Below are 19,670 nucleotides of genomic sequence, written 5' to 3'. Positions count from 1 at the left end.
CTCCCTAGCTCCTTTTTTTTTTTGGTTAATTTTATCAATAATCCTGTTGTGCAGGAACTTAGTAGAAAAATGTATTCAGAATAATTGATTTAATAAAAATCTTGACATCCTAGATTATCTAGAATACTCTATTTTCTTTTATCTTAATACATATTTACAGCCAATAAATTTATGATTGAGTTTTTAACATTAGAATGGCGTGAGAAGTAAAATTAAAATAACAACAATAAAAACAAAACAATAATAATAATAAGGAAAATCACCATGTGTTGAAAAGTAATAGATTCTGAAGAAAAAGTAAAACAAATGAAAAAAGGAAAGTGTCAAATTATGTATGATTGTTCATCCAGGTCAGTCTATAATATAGTAAAGAAAAACTTTATGAACTCATCATAGAATTAAACTGAAATTTCTTTTTCATTACACATAGAAAATCTAGAAGATGATCACCTTACTTTGTTCCTTTTATTCTGGAAAGGAATCGAACTAGTGGACTTTCTTCTTGATGTGTTTCTATGTTTCTCTAGCCATACAGAATACACAAAGGTAGAAAGAAAATTATAAACACACAAATTCTAAATATCATATCCTCTCCACCTCATGCTCAGGAATCATTGTAGAAAAGAAGGTGGGAAGATTGCAAGATCAAAAAGGAGTTGATGACTACAAGGAAATAATGTTTTGTGGACACAATAAGACATAGAGAGCACATACTTATTCATAGCATTTGAGACAAAGTGCCTAAGATGACTCTGCAGTCTCAGAACAGACAAAACTCCATCATGGAGATGTAAGCACTTAAAGTCCCACCTCTAGCTAAAAAGTTATTAGCAGTTGAGAGCTGCTGGGAGAGAGCTGTTGAGATCTGCTGGGAGAGAGCTGTTGAGAGCTGCTGGAGATTATTTTAAGAGCATTTCCCTCCAGTATGTAGTGACACATCCCTTAATCCCAGCACTTGGAAAGCAGAGGCCGGCAGATCATTGTGAGTTCAAGTCCAGCCTAGCCTACAAAACGAGTTCTAAACCCTCAGAGCTGTTACACAGAGATACCCTGTCTTAAAAATCACAAACATATAAGCATCCCCTGGTGTGTTGAGCACTCTTCAGAATATACAAAAATGACAAATTGTACTTGGTTGGTTTAAAAGGAAACAACATAAAAAATAAATAATTAAAGGCTTATAATTGGGTCTGGGAAAAATGGTTTGAGGGTTTGGAAAACAGTTTAATATGATGAAAATGTTTTGCATGAAATTATTAAAGATCTAATAAAATGAGGAGAACGAATGATAATGTTATATTCACCTATATTTCTGAACTCCAAATAATGCTTGTGACCAAAGATTAACATAATGAAAAAAATGTAGCTTAGAAAATTTCTCAGTCTTCTTAAGGACAATTATACTTATCTTTTCTTTTCTTTTATTTTTTTTGCCCTTATTTATTTATTATTTATTTATTTATTAAAGATTTCTGCCTCCTCCCCGCCACCGCCTCCCATTTCCCTCCCCCTCCCCAGGCTAGGTCCCCCTCCCTCCTCAGCACAAAGAGCAATCAGGGTTCCCTGCCCTGTGGGAAGTCCAAGGACCACCCACCTCCATCCAGGTCTAGTATGGTGAGCATCCAAACTGCCTAGGCTCCCACAAAGTTAGTATGTGCAGTAGGATCAAAAACCCATTGCCATTGTTCTTGAGTTCTCAGTAGTCCTCATTGTCCGCTATGTTCAGGGAGTCCAGTTTTATCCCATATTTCTTACACAGAGTGATGTTGATGAGAAACAAAGTATTTTATCATGTTTTGGAAGTCAGTTTCATTACAAGGTAAACTGGTAGCCTATGTTTTGAAAAGAATAACGTCTGTTTTTTGTTTTGTTTTTATTTATTATGTTATTTATTTTTATTTATTTTACACTTTAGTTCCCCCTCCCTCTCCTCCTGACTCTTCCCACCTCCTCTCAGCCTCTCCTCAGAGAGGGAAAAGTCGCCCATAGGGTGTCAACAAAGCCGGGCATATCAAGTTGAAGTAGGATCAAGCCCCAGCTCCTGTAACAAGGCTAAGCAAGGTATCCCACCATAGGGAGTAGGCACCAAAATGACAGCTCATTTATCAGACATAGATGCTGGTCCCACTGCCTGGTTCCCCACAAAAAGTTAAAGCCACGCAATGTCACCCATATTCAGAGGGCCTAGTTCAGTCCAACGCAGGCTTCCTAGCTGTTAGCCCAGACTATCTTGGATCAAGAGTCTCTTTGGATTTCTCCATCATGATCCTGAGGTCCCTTGCTCATACAATGTCTCCTCCACCTGTTGGAGGTAAAGGGACCATTCCCCCACCACTGATGAGGAGAGTATTTTATCATGTACAAAAATGATGGAAAAGACACCATTTAAGCTATAACAGTGAGAATTTGAAGAGTATGTGAAACAAGTCTAGTTAGCTGTGATTAGAAATAAATGTGCATAAACTAGAAGAAAGCATTATGTTTCCGGAATTAGGTGATAGACTCTTTAAGTCATAGAGGCTACTTTTATGTCACAGACAAATTGAAAAGGAAGGCAATGCAACTTACTTGCCAGAGAGTCTTACTGAATTTCTTATGTCATTTGTAGAATTTTTCCACTTATACCAATTTCCACTTAAACCAATCTTTTGCACTTTAATGAATAATTGAGGATCATTGAGTTTCACAATTGCCTAGCCACCCATTTAGTAGGTATTACTGTTCTTGGATAAATGAGACAGAATGCCTTATACAAATCTATTGTTACCTTAAAGAAAATTAGTTCAATGACTGATATAAAATTCAATTTCTATAATATCAATATTAAATATATAGATTTTAATATAAAGGAAAGACTATAATGAAAACTCCAGTAATGTTAAGACTTATACATTATTTTATTATTTGCTTTATAAATAGAAATATAACTAGAACAGGGGTCATTTATTAACTATATTAGTATTTATTTACATATTTATGATTTTATTTTTAATTTTTAAGAATTTTATATGGATATTATTATATCATATAAAACCAAGACATTTTGGGTTTGCTTATCTGTAGGCTTTTCAGAGCTGTATAATTTGTTATTGGTAAACCAGTCAGGAAGATTGTCCCTGAGTAACACTGATTCTCTCAGCAGCCATTGATAGAAGTGAAATCTTACAAAATTTTTGTCATTTGTGCCAGCATAGTAACAGCATTTATGCTGTTTTGCGTGGTTATTGTTTAGGGAACCATATTGTTGAGATTTCATTGGTACAGCTTCCCTGCCATATATAGAACACGCTATCTAACAGCAGGCAGTAATTTAGGAAATTTCAACAGCATCCATATATTTTGAAATAATATTTTTATTTAAATTAATTGTTTCTCTATTTAAAAGGAAATCCCCATATAAATACATGGTAAGAAGAAGAAATGGAGGAAAAGGTGATGAAAAGCAAAGACTTAGTTTAGGAAAGGACTGATTCTCTAGTCCTTTTCTTTGTCCAAGTTTTTATGACTCACAAATTCCTGAAATTACAACACAAATTTCTCTTACACTCCCTACTTCATTACTCACCCAGCATCGTTTGGTGCTCTGACCTCTGTGAAATCCTTGTGCTTTCTTTTCTTCTTTGTCCCACCTCACAAGTGGATCTGTCATGGAAATTATTTACCTGCTACAAACTAATATCTGTCTGATTGTTCTCTTATAATATGCTAAATTTTGCAACATCGCCAATGGATAGTTTATGAATAAATATTATGATTATGAAATTTATTATATACACACTTATATGTAGATATAAAATTATGCATATAAATATATAATTATATGTTGTATAATTGTACATATGATTGTATATAATTATGTATGTATATATACATATATATCAATTTATTTATATAGCATTTGGAAAACAGAAAATATACAAAGCTGAGGAGAATAAAAAGTATCAGAATTTCAGATTGGTTAGTTACATCATCAGTATTTTCTTTTATCATTGTAGACTTTGTTGGTTTCAGGGGAGTTGAAATAGCGAAAACTCAAAATGCTAAATAAAACTCAAAATTTAAACTAAAAAAACTCAAAAGTCCTAAGTAAACTCTTTATCAACTGCAGAATATAGGGATGTTTGTTTTTCCATTTATGGAAATCATGACAGCATAGCTATCATAACTATCAGGAAGCAATGTAATGATAACAACACTGGTAACATTTATCTTAGTGTTCTTCAACATTCAAGTGAGATATGTAATTTTAAGACTTCTTTCATTCTGTTTCTTCAGTAACTTACTTTTGTCAGGATGTTACAATTTTAGTCTTGATCAATTTTTGAAATTCTAAGAAGAATCAGCAAACATTCATTGAGTATAGCTGAAAGAATGCATGTTACCACTATCACCTTTGTTTCCTTTAGACGTTTTGTTCATAAAACTCCAGTTTCTTATCTGCTGAGGGAAAAATGAGGGCTTTTATATTTTACTAAATATGTAGATACTTCTGCATTAAAAGTAAATCTGAAGTATCATCCTATTTGTGTAGCTTTTTACCTTAGAATTGTTGGAAATGTCTGAAAACCATTGTTCATGTTTTTCTATTAAATTGGAATTTCTCTAAAACTTTGTAATCTTAAAGGCTAATAGATTAAAATTATTAAAATTATATTCTGAATTGCTACTGCACTATATATATATATGATCAATGAAGACTTATTTAATCTTTAAGTTATCATAATACTTTATTACAGTATTTTTTCATATTATTTTGTCTGTCCTTGAGCTGTTCCAATGTGCCTCAGGATAATAATGTTTCTGTTCATGTTTAAACTGTAGATTACTTTATTTAAGATTATGCTCCTTGGGCTCTCTAACATCCCTTCAGTCATTCAGATGTGATGTACCTCAATATAGATTTCTAAATTAGCATCTTTCCTCATAGTGTCTAGCTGTGGGTCCCTGTATCCACTTCCATCTGCTCCAGAAGGAGGCCTATCTGATGAAGATCGGATGAGAGTATAGGAGAATATCATTGGGAATTATTTCATTAACTTTTTGACCTAATTGTTCAGTGTCAGACATGGGCTCCTTCTCATGGAGTGGTTCTAGAGTTAAAGCAGACATTGGTCAGCGACCCCCACAAGTTCTGTTCCACCACTGTCCCAACACATTTTACAGCCCAGAAAAATTGCAGCCAAAGGATTTTGTGGCTGAGTTGGTGTCCAGGTTTCTCTTTTTGTAGTCTGTAGAGTACCTCTCCTACCAAAGAGACTAGAACGTAGAGGTGAGTGCTCTAAGCTCACACTAGCTCGACCTCTCTATATTAAATTAGCTGTGTGAAAGTTATTCTTGGCAGTGGAGTACCTCTGCCAGTTACAAGGGGGTACCCTTCTGTCCTAGCATCAGCCTGGGTTGTTTAGAGATGTCAATGGTTCCTGCTAAGCCAACAACATAACTGAAAGTAACTGAGTCCCACAACTCAAAATCTTGCCTGGCTACAAAAGATGGATAGTTCAGACACCCTATCCTCCATTACTAGAAGTCCTTGTTAGGATCACCCTCTTAGATTCCAGGAGTTTCCACCACATAAGGTTTCCATAGTGGCCCCCAAAAGTTCTCCAATTCCAGCTGTCACTCCCTTGTACACTCTTCTTTTATTCTATCCAACCTGATCCCACCCATGACCACCCTCACCTACCTTGAGTCCACCTGCAAAATCTATTTTATTTTTCCTTCTCAGGGAAATCGATGAGTCCCTTCTAGAGCAATCCATTTTACATGACCATTCTGGGTCAATGAATTGTAGCTTGGTTATCAACTTATCAGCTAATATCCACTTACAAGTGAAAATATACAATATTTATCTTTTTGGGTCTCGATTACATCACTCAGGATTATTTTTCTAGTTCCATTAATTTGCCTGAAAATTTCATAATGTCATTTTAACAGCTGAATAATACTCCACTGTGTAAATGTACCACATTTTCTTCCTCCATTCTTCTGCTGAAAATATCTGGCTTGTTTCCAGCTTCTGGCTATTTAGAAAAAATTTGCTAAGAATAGAATTAAACAAGTGTCATTATGGCAGGATGCAGCATCCTTTGGGTATATGCCTAAGAGTGTTATAGCTGGGTCTTGAGGTATATTGATTCCCAATTTTCTACGAGCTACCACGTTGATTACCATAGGGACTGTCAAAGTCTTCACTTCTACCAGCAAGGCTACCCTTGCTCCAGATCCTCACCAGGATGAGTTGTCCCTTGTGTTATTGACCTTAGACATTCTGACAGGTGTATGAAGTTTTGATTTACATTTCTTTGTTTCCTAAGGTTGTTGAACACTTATTTTAGTGTTTCTTAGCTATTTGAAAGTACTCTATTGAGAAGTCTCTGTTTAGATCTAAAATACATTTTAAGACTGTTTCATTTGTGTTTTTGGTATTGAGTTTCTTGAGTTCTTTATATATTTTGGATAATAATCCTCTATTGGGTGTAGAACTGGTAAAGTCTTTTCCCATTCTGTAGACTGTGGCTTTGTCTAACTAAAGGCCTCATTTGCATTACAGAAACTTTTTAAGTTTCATGAAGTTTCATTTATTGATTGCTAATCTGAGTGCTATGTTATTATTGGTTTGTCTAGAAAGTCATCTCCTTTGTGAATGCATTCAAGAATATTCCACACTTGGTCTTGTATTGGGTTCAGTGTATCAGGCTCTATGTCTAGGTCTTTGATACACTTGAATTTGTGCAAGGTGATAAGTATATATTTGCATTCTTCAATCAGATATCCAGCTTGACCAACCCCATTTGTTGATGATGATGTTTTTTGAATATGTATTTCTGACTTCTTTATGAAAAAAAATCAGGTGTCCATATGTTTGGGGATTTATCTCTGGGTCTTCAATTTGATTTTCTTGATCAACAGGTCTGTTTCTATGCCCACATCATGTAGTTTTTATTACTATAGCTCTGTAATACAACCTTAAATCAGGGATGGTGATACCTCCAGCAGTCCTATTATTGTTCAGGATAGTTTTAGCTATCCTGGGTTTATTTTTATCTTTCTCCATACGAATTTTAGAAATGTACTTTCCAGGTTTGTAAGATTTGTATTGGAACTTTTATGGGTATTACTGTTGTGAGTGGCTTCTTTTTTATTTCCTGATTGCTTAGAACTGAAATAATCACGCAGAAAATATTTTATTTAAAACACTGCTTGGCCTATTAGTTCTACTTTTTTACATTTTGGGTTTTTTTTTTTTTTGCTTTTTTAGTGATTTTTTATTGAGCTCTACGTTTTTTGCTGTTCCTCTTCCTGAATTTTATTTTAACCCATTTCTAGAAATCTGTGTATTGCCATATGGCTATGGCTTACTGGCTAAAGTTCTGACGTCTGTCTCCAGTGGGGCTACAAAGCTTCTCCTCACTCCACCCTTCTTTGTCCCAGCATTCAGTTTAGTTTACCGCACCAGGGTAAGTTCTACCCTGCAACAGATCTAAAGTACTTTCTTTATTTATTAGTGGTAATCACAGCAGACAGAGGGGAATTCCACATCATATTACATTGAATCTGCAGGTGGCTTTAGGTGATATGGTCATTTTGACTATGCTAATCTAGTGTTCCATGAGCACTGGAGTTCTTTCCATCCTCTGATAGCTTCAACAGTTTCTATTTTTGAAAGACTTAAAGTTTTTACCATATGTCTTTCACTTGTTTGCTTAAATTTAGCCCAAGATTTTTTTCCATTCAAAAATTTACACTTCCTCCCCTCTTCCCATCCCCCTTCAACTCTCCCATTCACCCTACTCCCTCCTTAAGTGAGGGCAGGGTACCATGCCCTGTGGGAAGTCCAAGGACTTCCCCCTCCATCAAGGCCTAGGAAGGTGTGCCTCATATTAGACTAGGGTCCCAAAAAGCCAGTGCCATTATTGATGGCTTCTTAGTCTGCCCCCATGGGCAGCCACATTCAGAGAGTTCTGTTTGATCACATGCTTATTCAGTCCTGGTCCAGCTGGATTTGGTGATCTCCCATTAGATCAGGCACACTGTCTCAGTGAGTGGACCAACCCCTTGCAGTCTTGACTTCCTTGTTCATCTTCTCCCTCCTTCTGCTCTTCAGCTGGACCTTGGGAGCTCAGTCCGTTGCTCTGATGAGGGTCTTTGTCTCTATCTCCAACCATTGCCAGATGAAGATTCTATGGTGATATTCGAGATAATCATAAATGTGATAGCAGGGCAAGGCCAGTTCAGGCACCCTCTCCTCTGCTGCCCAAGGACCTATCTGGGAACATAATTAACCCAATTCAAAAACGGGGTACTGAAATGAACAGAGAATTTTCAACAGAAGAAATTCACATGGCCAAAAGACACTTAAGGTCAAGTTCAACTTCCTTAGCAAACAGGGAAATGCAAATCAAACAACTTTGAGATACCATTTTACAACTGTCAGAATAACTAAAATCAAAACACCAATGACAGCCTCTGCTGGAGAGGATGTGGAATAAGGGGAACACTCATCCATTGCTGGTGGGAATGCAAACTTGTGAAACCACTTTGGAAATCAATGTGGTAGTTTCACAGGAAACTGGGAGTCAACATATCTCAGGATCCCACAATTCTACTCTTGGGAATATATCCAAGAGATGCCCAATCATACTACAAAAGCATTTGTTCAACTATGTTCATAGCAGCACTATTTATAATAGCCAGAACCTGGAAACAACCTGGATGCACCCTCAATGGAAGAATGGATAAAATAGTGTGGAATATATACACATTAGAGTACTACTCAGCGGTAAAAAACAATGATATCTTGAATTTTGCATGCAAATGGGTGAACAAAGAAAACACTTTACTGAGTGAGATAATCCAAACCCAAAAAGAGGAATATGATATGTACTCAATCATTAATGAATTCTAGCCATAAACAAAGGATATTAAGCCTATAGTTTACAAGCCTAGAGAAGCCAAATAACAAAGTGAACCCAAAGAAAAACATATATAGATCCTTCTGGAAATAGGAAGAAAACAAGATCACTGGGCAAAAGTTGGGAGCATGGAGATGAGCATAGGGGTGGGATGGGGCTGGGGGAAGGGGAGAGGGAGAGAGAGAAGGGAGGATGGAAAACCTGGGGAGAGTCTGGAGGAGGGGGAGGTTAGAGATGGAGGAAGGGTGAATATAGGAGCATGGAAGAACATATATTAAGGGAGCCATTTTAGGTTGGCAAGAGACTTGACTCTAGAGGAAATCCCATGTGCCCAAGATTTTTTTTTTACTTATACCTATTATAAAAAAAGTATTGTTCCCGTATTTCTTTTTCAGTATCTTTGCTATTTGTATATAGGAGGACTACTGATTGTTTTTATGAGAAGGTGCAGGGAGGCTGGGAACGGTCTAGTCTGTGGGAATCGTAGGGGACACTGAAAGAGGGGAAAGAGTAGCGGTAACTGGTTTTCTGTTACGGGACTAGAGACAAGCTTAAGGAATTTAGTCTGGAAAAACAGAGAGAGTGGAAAAGTTCTTCTAGAAGGTTATCTGGTCTCTAAGGACAGTTGAGAGGTGCATTAATATATATGTACAATGTTAAGTGACTCAGAGATGGTTTAATGGTTTCATATTGTATCCATTTTTGCCATCACTTTGACATAATGTACAGTCTACTATATGATATTTGAGTCTATTTATATGTCTCTCTCTCTCTCTCTCTCTCTCTCTCTCTATATATATATATATATATATATATATATATATATATATATTCCCCTTGGCTTAACATTAGTTATCAGTGTTGATCTGCTCATATATGACCTTCAACAATTTTTTTTATACAAAACATGTGAAATTCAAGATTCTGACACTTGTTAATTCCCCTATTCCTTTTAAATAAAAGAAAATAACATGCATGAAGCATTCTATTAAAATCCAGCCTTTCTCAGTTATGCTTTATTGCTTATTTTTTGTTCATAGTTTCTCCACTTATAACATAGTGGAGACCTTAGGTACAATTGTATTGGCAAGTTTTATTAAAATTCTGCTTATGATTCAGATTTCAGAGCTCTTGTAGTATTCTGGGACTTGTTCTTTCTCAGTTTGGCTCTTTTTAGCCAGAGTTGCTTAAACTGTTCATATTTGTAATTGGCTTAAAATGCAAACTTTTAAGTAATAACTTGCAAAAAATATATGAGAATTTTTTGAGAATGAAACTTATGATAGTTCTAACACTCTCTTTCCCTTTCTATCTTCTCTCTCTCTCTCTCTCTCTCTCTCTCTCTCTCTCTCAATACAGTTACCTGTTTTGAAAGACAGAGTGTTATAGTGTTTTCACTTAATGAGAAAATATTTGAAAAAAAAAACACAAAACTTCTAAGTACAGTATGTTTTGTGTTAGACAGAATTAAGAGTTTCCAGGAAAGTGTGTAAACACATATATTTTCTTTTATCATATTATATAAGCCATTGATAAATAAATGTTAGTTTCCTAGAGCAATTTGGAAATGTCCAGATTCATTTTACTGCATGACTTCTAGGATGAGAAATATTTTAATATGTTTTTACACAAACTGCTGTGCATTTATATTGCTAATATGTTGCTGGATATTAATATTGCTATATTTATCACTAGAAGAGTCTGCATAAAGAAGTGTGCTCTTGGCCATCTTATGGATACAGGATAGGAATGTTATTAAGCATCCTAAAATAAGCAGTTTAGGGCCCAGAATAAATAAAGAACTTCCCACAAAACAATGCTCCAAGGTTTGAGTTGAGCCTGGTTGGAATACCTCTTTTTGCTTGTACATGTGTTTTCCCACATGCCTTAGGTCTATATGCAAGAGGGTTATTTGCTGGAAAGGAAGTTGCAGTGTCTGTGTTATTCTTCTTCCCAGGTTACTGTGTGTTCATGGTTGTCCTTCTAAGTGACCTCCACTCTAGATGCTTCTGTAGACTGTGTACAAACAGATGATGAATTTTAGCAAGTATAGTGGACTTTGATTTTCTTAGCCACTCTACTATAGTAGATCCAAGGGAGAGTTTTCTTTCTTTGGAGAAACTAAACCATATTTCCTGGAACACATGCTGGTCTTAAAATAAGAACACATCTGAGCCTAGAACTATAACTGCCTGTATTGTGAGATTCCGTAATCAAAACAGAGAAAGTCTGAAGAAAAACTGTCTTTCTCTCTTCCAAGAGAAATGTGTTCCTGTAATCTGAACACACTTGCAACATTTTTAAAATTTAAGATGAATTCATTTGAAACATTACATTTCCCACTTATTAAGTCAAACATTAAGTCAGAGAGTTTATGAGTAAAGACACTTAAAAGAATTCCCACACTAGCTCAGAATTTAGAAAATAGATGTTTATTTATTTAGGGGTAAACTCATAAATCAGAATCCTCTGCTGGAAAGGAGACCAGAAACCGAAATCCGCAACCTGCAACCACAGAGGGACTGGAAGAGAGGCCTGATACAAGCTCCACATCAGCAAACACAGCAAAGAGGCCACACCCCAGTGGGAGGGAAACCACTAGCTGTAAGACTTCCAACAGCAAGTTTACATTCTGACTCATTTAAATAAAATTTCTTTGGAAAATGTTCATTTGAAAAGATTATTTGTACTTTTAATTATGTGTTTGCATGTGTAGTGGCAAATATCTGTTCTTCAATACAGTTACCAGTGGCCTCAGAGGAGAAGATTTGATCTGCCAGAGCTGGAGTCTTTGAGTTGCCCAGTGTCATTGCCTGGAATCAAACTTGGGTTCTTTGGGGGTGCTGCAAGAGCTCCTAACCATTGAGGCATCTTCTAGGCCCAATATTCAGATATCCCAGAAGTCAGCTGTTAACTGTGCTAAGAAAAATCACTAGGTAAGTATGACATTTGTCATACTTATTCATTAGTGGTTTGAATTGTTCCATCCATGGGTCATCTGAGATGATCTTATTTTGTATATTCTCAAGCATCCTTACTTTAATCAATTAGTTATTTAAATAGCTCACCTGTAACAGAACACTCATTTACAAGAGAAGTCTTGAGTTAAACCGATGCTTCTGTATGTGAGAATATGTGTCCGTTGCGTTCATCACCATCAAATCACAGGAAAAATTATGGATGGTGGAAGGAATGTGACAAGGTGAAGATAAGAACCAAATGTTAGGAAATGAAACGTTGTCTTCTGGGTATGATGTTCCCTCATGGACTCACAGAAGATGTTGTTACCAGTGTCATTGAGAGTGTGGTCACTATTAGTTTTCCAATGATGTGGTGGTGGTTCCACATCCAGGCAGAAAGGGCAGCACTAATTGGAATTTGCGGGTTTCAGAAAAATAAAAAGACATAAAATTAAGGAGAACTTATTGGAGGAGTTATGAGGGGAGTGAAAGGGAGAAAATGGTGTTAGAAATAATCATACTTCACTTCATATGTGCCTCACTTTTTCAAAAATTAATTTAAATTTAAAAAATGAAAGTAAATAAAAATGTCAATAATATAAAGAAAAAAAGACAAATACATAAGAGTCAGTATAAAAATATCACAATGAAATTCTGTGACTCACCATACTTCCAAAGGCAAACGAGCTAAACTAGTAAAGCTATTTTAAATTATATTTACATGTATGGTCTGGTGAAAACAAGTGAATAAGGTTGTATCACATGCTGCCTTTTTAGAAAGATAAACACTACATTATAATTTTTAAAATTATTCATTCCTCTGTAAGAAAACTGCTTTCCCCAAATTTCCACAGCAGTGTGGGCTACCCGTCAACATTTATGACATACACTAAAATGTAAGAATCTGATTAGCAAGAAACAAGGGACAAAAAGTAGTACTTCAGAATTTGCAGATATAGCAATAAAAAGGTTGGCAGTTTCGAGAGAAAATACATTTAGTCTCAAATTTGACAATTTGAAATTTATTATGACTTCCATTATCATCTAAAAAGATATTCTATAGAATACAATATAGAAACTCTATATTTGCAAAGTCCTAATTATGTAGTACAATTCTAAATAAAAAAAACAAATATTTCCCCTGCAATGATAACAATAATGATAATGTGTTATTGGTATATCTGTGAGCAAGAAATCCATGAATAGGATGAAGTCAGATAAAAAGGGAATAATATAATTTCGTGTAAAGAAGAAATTATAAAACTTTCTTATTTGTAATTAAATAATTAAATAACTAAAATTGGATGATTTTCTTTTCCTAAATTGATTCCTTGAAAATTTTACAGCCATACATATACACAACATATACACTCACATACATCATATTACATAAAAGTAAATAATTGATAATTTTTATAAATAATTAAAGAAAGCTAATGTAACAATTTAAATATGAATGAAAGAGTGCTAAATGAGTGCTTAACACAAAAGGAAACAAATATGCCTATGAATGAAAAAGAAAATAAAAGGACATGACTGCTCCTAAGTGGCTGAGGTGCAAGTTTCTAGTAGGTAAAAAGAAACTAAAGACACAGAGATTTCTAGGAGATTCCAGAGTGGACATAACCAGCTTACTGTACTAGGACATGTAGGAGATGGGGATTGGTACCAGGAAGAGCCAGGACACCAGAAGACCAACAGGTCAAAAAAAGGGGGGGGGGGCACATAACCACAATGGTTGGTTATAGGAAAAAGGGCAGCCAGGCCTTTAAGGAGGAGAAATCAGTGTAAAGGGTAGAGTATGAGAGTCAGGAGTACCCTGTGATGATTTTAGTTTTACAGGTAAGGACTGAGGGATGCTGGAAAAACCTCATGAACAGAGTCTGCTTTGATATGTTAATAGGCACGTCAGTCATTTGTCCCTTCTAGACAAATGAAACCTAACACCTATAAACATACTTTTCTGTGGTATGTCACCTTACTTGAATTCTTAAGATGAGCTGTATTAATTATGTGCAACAACAAATGAGGGGAGGAAAATAGGTGACATGAATTTATCTGTAATAGATAATTCTCATACTTACAGATTTTGTTTTTTTAATATATGTTTCATCTACAATTACCAAGAAGATCAGATATTGGATCAGTTGCTGGGTGAGTCATATGTCTGTTGCCTCAGATTTCAGGCTCATTGCCGCTAATATTTCCATAAACTAGATGAGGCGTTATAGTGCAGGTTATTTGTGGAAGACATATTACATGTAAACGATTTGAATTTCTTCATGTTACACTTAGGGAGATTGATTATTCTCCATGATTCCTTTCTCTTGACTTCACTATGGAAGTTAGTGAATGGATAATTGTTAAATAACAAGTTCATGAAAGTAACGTTACAATCTTGTCCACTTCCAATATCCAGGAGGATAACTATATGATTTTCTTTGGGTCCACCTTCTTACTTAGCTTCTCTAGGATCACGAATTATAGGTTCAATGTTCTTTATTTATGGCTAGAATCCACTTATGAGTGAATATATACCATATTCATATTTTTGGGTCTGCATTATCTCACTCAGTAAAGTGTTTTCTATTCCATTCATTTGCATGTAAAATTCAAGATATCATTGGTTTTTACCACTGAGTAAAACCTTAAAGTATATATATATGTCACACCTTCTTTATCCATTCTATTTTTTTTAATTTTTTTATTGAGAAAAGGAGAAAAAAAACATAAACATAAAACAAGTTTCCACCTCCTCCCAACCTCCCATTTCCCTCCCCCTCCTCCCACCCTTCTCCCCCTCCTCCCACCCTTCTCCACCTCGCCCCACTCCTCTCCCGCTCCCTCTCCAGACCACAGAGCAGTCCAGGTTCCCTGCCCTGTGGTAAGTCCTAGGTCCTCCCCCCTCCGTCCATATCTAGGAAGGTAAAAATCCTAACTGGCTAGGCTCCCTCAAAGCCAGCACATTAAGTAGGATCAAAACCCCATGCCATTGTCCTTGGCGTCTCATCAGCCGTCATTGTTCGCCATGTTCAGAGAGTCCGGTTTTATCGCAAGCTATTTCAGTCACAGTCCAGCTGGCCTTGGTGAGCTCCCAGTAGATCAGCTCCACTGTCTCAGTGGGTGGTTGCACCTCTCGTGGTCCCGAATTCTTTGCTCATGTTCTCCCTCCTTCTGCTCCTCATTGGGACCTTGGGAGCTCAGTCCAGTGCTCCAATGTGGGTCTCTTGGAGGTTCTATGATGATATGCAAGATATTCGTCAGTATTGCTCTAGGATAGGATCATTTCAGGTTCCCTATCCTCAGCTGCCCAAGGAACTAACTGGGAACCTCATCTTGGGCACTTGGGAGCCCCTCTAGGGTCAAGTCTCTTGCCCACCCTAAAGTGGCTCCCTTAAGTAAGAATTGTGGTTCTGTGCTCCCCTATCCACCCTTCCTTTATCCCAATCCTCCTGTTTCCCCAAGTCCCCCCTCCTTCCCTTCTACCTTTTCTCACCCCATCACCCCTTACCCCCATCCCACCCCACCCCCAAGATCCCAATTTTCTCCCTGGCAATTTGGTCTACTTCCCTTAGCCAAGAGGATAACTGTATGTTTTTCCTTGGGTTCACCTTCTTACATAGCTTCTTTAGGTTCACCTATTGTAGACTCCGTGGTCCTTATTTATGGCTAGAAACCAATTATGAGCGAGTACATCCCATGTTCATCTTTTTGGGTCTGGGACACCTCACTCAGGATAGCGTTTTCTATTTCCATCCATTTGCATGCAAAATTCGAGAAGTCATTGATTTTTACTGCAGCGAAGTACTCTAGTGTGTATATATTCCATACTTTCTTCATCCATTCTTCCATTGAAGGGCATCTAGGTTGTTTCCAGGTTCTGGCTATTACAAATAATACTGCTATGAACATAGTTGAACAAATGCTTTTGTCATAAGATAGAGCATCTCTTGGGTATATTCCCAAGAGTGGTATTGCTGGGTCCAGGGGTAGGTTGATCCCGAATTTCGTGAGAAACCGAAACACTGACTTCCACAGTGGTTGCACAAGATTGCATTCCCACAAGCCATGGATGAGGGTATCCCTTCCTCCACAGCCTCTCCAGCAAAGGCTATCGTTGGTGTTTTTGACTTTAGCCATTCTGACAGGTTTAAGATGATATCTCAAAGTTGTTTTGATTTGCATTTCCCTGATTGCTAAGGAAGTTGAGCATGACCTTAAGTGTCTTTTGGCCATTTGAACTTCTTCTGCTGAGAATTCTCTGTTCAGTTCAGTGCCCCATTTTTTAATTGGGTTAATTAGCATTTTAAAGTCTAGTTTCTTGAGTTCTCTATATATTTTGGAGATCAGACCTTTGTCTGTTGCGGGTTTGGTGAAGATCTTCTCCCAGTCATTAGGTTGCCTTTGTGTCTTAGTGACAATGTCCTTTGCTTTACAGAAGCTTCTCAGTTTAAGTAGGTCCCATTTATTCAATGTTGCCCTTAATGTCTGTGCTTCTGGGGTTATATATAGGAAGCGATCTCCTGTGCCCATCTGTTGTAGGGTATTTCCCACTTTCTCTTCAATCAGGTTCAGTGTGTTCGGGCTGATATTGAGGTCTTTAATCCATTTTTACTTGAGTTTTGTGCATGGTGATCGATATGGGTCTATTTTCATTCTTCTACAGGTTGACATCCAGTTGTGCCAGCACCATTTGTTGAAGATGCTTTCTTTCTTCCATTGTATACTTTTAGCTCCTTTATCGAAAATGAGGTGTTCATAGGTTTGTGGGATAAAATCTGGGTCTTCTATACGATTCCATTGGTCGACTTCTCTGTTTTTATGCCAGTACCACACTGTTTTCATTACTGTAGCTCTGTAATAGTGTTTGAAGTCAGGGATGGTAATGCCTCCAGAAGATCCTTTATTGTATAGGATTGTTTTGGCTATCCTGGGTTTTTGTTTTTCCATATAAAGTTGATTATTGTCCTCTCCAGATCTGTGAAGAATTTTGATGGGATCTTGATGGGGATTGCATTGAATCTATAAATTGCCTTTGGTAGAATTGCCATTTTTACTATGTTGATCCTCCCAATCCATGAGCAAGGGAGGTCCATGCATTTTTTGGTATCCTCTTCAGTTTCCTTTTTCAATGCCTTAAAGTTCTTGTCTAATAGATCTTTCACTTCCTTGGTTAGATTTACCCCCAAATATTTTATGCTGTTTGTGTCTATCGTGAAAGGTGAAGCTTCTCTGATTTCCCTCTCTGCTTCCATATCCTTTGTGTATAAGAGGGTGACTGATTTTTTGGAGTGGATCTTGTATCCTGCCACATTACCAAAGTTGTTTATCAGCTGTAAAATTCTTTGGTGGAGTTTTGGGGGTCGCTTATGGACATTATCATATCATCTGTAAATAACGAAAGTTTAACTTCTTCCTTTCCAATTCGAATCCACTTGATCCCATTATGTTGTCTTATTGCTATTGCTAGAACTTCAAGCACTATATTGAAGAGGTATGGTGAGAGTGGACAGCCTTGTCGTGTTCCTGAGTTAAGCGGGATGGCTTTGGGTTTCTCTCCGTTTAATTTGATGTTAGTTGTCGGCTTGCTGTATATAGCTTTTATTATATTTAGGTATGACCCTTGTATCCCTAATCTCTCCAAGACTTTTAACATAAATGGATGTTGAATTTTGTCGAATGCTTTTTCAGCATCTAATGAAATGATCATATGGTTTTTTTTCTTTCAATTTATTTATATGCTGGATTACATTGATAGATTTTCGTATGTTGAACCAGCCCTGCATCTCAGGAATGAAGCCTACTTGATCATAATGGATAATTTTTCGGATGTGATCTTGGATTCGGTTTGCCAGTATTTTGTTGAGGATTTTTGCGTCAATATTCATGAGTGAGATTGGCCTGTAATTCTCTTTCCTGGTTGAGTCTTTGAGTTTTTTTGGTATCAGTGTAACTGTGGCTTCATAAAAGGAATTTGGTAAGGACCCTTCTGTTTCTATATTGTGGAATACATTAAGGAGTATAGGTATTAAGTCTTCTTGGAAGTTCTGGTAGAATTCTGCATTGAAACCATGTGGTCCTGGGCTTTTTTGGTAGGGAGGATTTTGATAACAGCTTCTAATTCTTCGCGACTGACAGGTCTGTTTAGATTGTTCACCTGGTCCTGGTTTAATTTTGGTAAATGGTATTTACCTAAAAAAGTGTCCATTTCTTTTACATTTTCCAGTTTTGTGGCATACAGGCTTTTGTAGTAAGATCTAATGACTCTCTGAATTTCCTCTGTGTCTGTGGTCATGTCCCCCTTTTCATTTCTGATCTTATTAATTTGTGTGTTCTCTCTCTGTCGTTTGATTAGTTTGGATAGGGGTTTATCAATCTTGTTGATTTTCTCCAGGAACCAGCTTTTTGTTTCATTGATTCTTTGGATTGTTTTCTGTGTTTCTATTTTGTTGATTTCAGCCCTCAGTTTTATTATTTCCAGTCTTCTACTTCTCCTGGGCGCGTCTGCTTCTTTTTTTTCTAGAGCTTTCAGGTGTGTTTTTAAGTCCCCAATGTATGCATTCTCCGTTTTCTTTAAGTGGGCACTTAGTGCTATGAACTTTCCTCTTAGCACTGCTTTCATTGTGTCCCATAGGTTTGAGTATGTTGTCCCTTTATTTTCATTAAATTCAAGGAAGACTTTAATTTCTTTCTTGATTTCTTCCTTGACCCAGGTGTGGTTCAGTAGTTGACTGTTCAGTTTCCATGAGTTTGTCGGTTTTTTGAGGGCAGCGTGGTTGTTGCCTTCTAACTTTAATCCGCGTCTGGCGCCGCCACCGCTGCGCCTCTGTGCGTCTGGCGCCGCCGCCGCTGCGCCTCTGTGCGTCTCTGGCACTGGGTTTTGATTCTACTGCATGGACAGGCTTTGTGGGAGTCTAGTCTGTTTGGATGCTCACCTTCCTGGACCTGGGGGGAGGGGGGAGGACCTTGGACTTCCCATAGGGTAGAGAACCCTGACAGCTCTTTGGACTGGAAAGGGAGTGGGGGAGTGGAGGAAGTGGAAATTTTTAATAATAATAATAAAATGTAATATTACAAAGCTGGGCAGTCTCATAGAGAAAACTTTCACGTCAACTTCTGGGATTGATGTCATCAATTATGGCTACTATAAAATTTACCTTTAATAGAATTCATTTATTTCTTCTTTATTTATTCAATAATCACAACTCATTCAATCAACACCCATGAAGTATTTACTTTTTTCCATACAGTGTTCCTAGTCTTCGGTATGGAGATGAGCAACACTAAGTTAAGAAACCTTTTTATAAGCCTTTCTTCTTTTAGTTACAGTGAATTGGTGACAAAATAAAAGCTGTCAGTATGTAAATAACTAGGAAACTAGTATTTTAAGTTCTCGTACATAAATAAAATGACTTAATTCTATTGAATATGTATAAGTTAAGTTTTGTTTTTTTGTATGTTTGTTTGTTTTCTACCACAAAGTGTTCTTTGTAGAATTTGTTCTTAAGGGAAATCATTGGGGTCAGAGAGAGTGAATTTTATCCTCTGTATTTTAGATTGTGCCTTAACACTCCCTGACCTTTGCTAATGTATTTGCAACCATCATGGGAGTACAATAAAGCAACATCTTTTTTGGTATATGTTGAACACATTGTAGAGTTTTGAGATAAAATGCTAAAAGTCTACAAAGATTACTACCAGATACTAGGACTACATACATTTCTTACTAACTCCCTGAACTTGTAAATAAGAAGCATGCTATTACTTTATATATAGACTCAAGACCTTAAAGAATTTA

At 36.8% G+C, this 19,670-nt stretch overlaps 1 pseudogene; it reads left to right on the top strand.

The window, feature by feature from the left end:
- The first annotated feature begins 2,115 nt into the window (after positions 1-2,115).
- Positions 2,116-19,670, top strand: part of LOC121433692 — a 97,454-nt pseudogene continuing 79,899 nt past the window's right edge.

The sequence above is a fragment of the Microtus oregoni genome, unplaced genomic scaffold, assembly GCF_018167655.1.
Source record: "Microtus oregoni isolate MIOR12 unplaced genomic scaffold, Mior012 000002F_ref0000024, whole genome shotgun sequence".
NCBI classification, from domain to species: domain Eukaryota; kingdom Metazoa; phylum Chordata; class Mammalia; order Rodentia; family Cricetidae; genus Microtus; species Microtus oregoni.
Note: the sequence above shows the minus strand (reverse complement) of the source record. Positions and strands in the feature narration are given on the sequence as shown.